The sequence below is a fragment of the Aplysia californica genome, unplaced genomic scaffold (assembly GCF_000002075.1).
Source record: "Aplysia californica isolate F4 #8 unplaced genomic scaffold, AplCal3.0 scaffold00443, whole genome shotgun sequence".
NCBI lineage: Eukaryota > Metazoa > Mollusca > Gastropoda > Aplysiida > Aplysiidae > Aplysia > Aplysia californica.
This window is the reverse complement of record NW_004797713.1, coordinates 431,060-432,341: the sequence shown is the minus strand read 5'-3', so window position 1 is coordinate 432,341 and position 1,282 is coordinate 431,060. Positions and strand designations below refer to the sequence as shown.

The 1,282-nt window shown below is 41.0% G+C and overlaps 1 protein-coding gene across 1 annotated transcript in view; it reads right to left on the bottom strand.

The window, feature by feature from the left end:
* The window catches only part of LOC101864005 (urocanate hydratase), a gene marked incomplete at its 3' end in the record, with an annotated part of 17,757 nt that overhangs the window by 3,318 nt on the left and 13,157 nt on the right, over positions 1-1,282 (bottom strand).

Sequence of the window (1,282 nt, the reverse complement as noted above, 5' to 3'; positions counted from 1 at the left end):
CAAGCCCCCTCCCCAAATCGACACAATTTAGACCATTTAGGTGGTGAAGAAAGACCGAGATATTCGATTTAAAAACTCCCAAGAAGAAACATAAGAAAAAGAAGCGTTCAACCCTCTCATTGTCGGATTGTATGCATTGTGTTTTAAAACCTCTGCCTCTCTGTGGACGATTTTGAGAGAAAGAAGACGTTAACGATCGTTTCTAGAATCCAACAAAAGAAATGAATAATGAACTTCAATGCCTACAAACTGTTTAAAAAAACCCATAGATATTTATAACCTTTAGAAAACATAGATATATCTAGACTGTAGAAAACACTGGTATTTATTAACAGTAGAGGTGAAATTTTGCTCCAATGACTGCTTTTCAATTGTAGTAAAGAGTCCGTGACAATGCTGGGCCTTGTAGAGAAGGGGTGAGACTGGCAGGAAAAGGCTTGACGCTCCTGTTACACGCAGCGGTCAAGTAGAAAAACTGGACAATCTATCGATTATGAGACAAATCGTCAAGTGTAACCACAAGATTGTTCATAGTTTAGACGATTGCACGATGGCTTTGAGACTCGGTCGAGAAATCAAGCGCTGCCTGATATTTTCCGTGCGATCAAGGTCACACTTGAGGGAGACGCGCTGTGACGTAGAACCACTTTAAAATTTGCCGTCGCGCAGGATTAAACTTTGGGCTCAAAATGTTAAAAATAGTTATCGTAGATAAAAATTGATTTCATATTCGGAATCAGCGTCTCAAAATAAGCAAATTTTTAACGGAGTACCTGATTAGATACGTTATTATGTAACTATTAGCAATTTTATTATTTAGTTGATCGTCAATGGTGAAGTTGTGTATCAAGGTCACCCGGTGCGTTGTACATCTGCAGTCAAGTCAAGGACTAGGAATTTCCCTGATCGAAAGAAGACTGGACGATAGATTGGAACGTGTAAACAGACTACACAACTCGATAAAACGGACAAATCTCGCATACGACGAATCTGACACAATTAATTTATCGTTGCGTGTAACGGGGTGCTTTAGGAATCTTGTGTGTGCCTGTAGATGACCGTCGGCAACCGTCTAGTTGAAGGACAAGGCTATGTGATGATGATGATGATGATGATGATGATGATGATGATGATGATGATGATGATGATGATGATGATGATGATGATGATGGTGATGATGATGATGATGTGTACCTGCAGATGCCCGTCAGCCACCGCCTTGTTAAAGGCTAGGGCTATGGCCACTCGTCCCTCCTGGTCGGAGTACAAGATACGTGCCTGG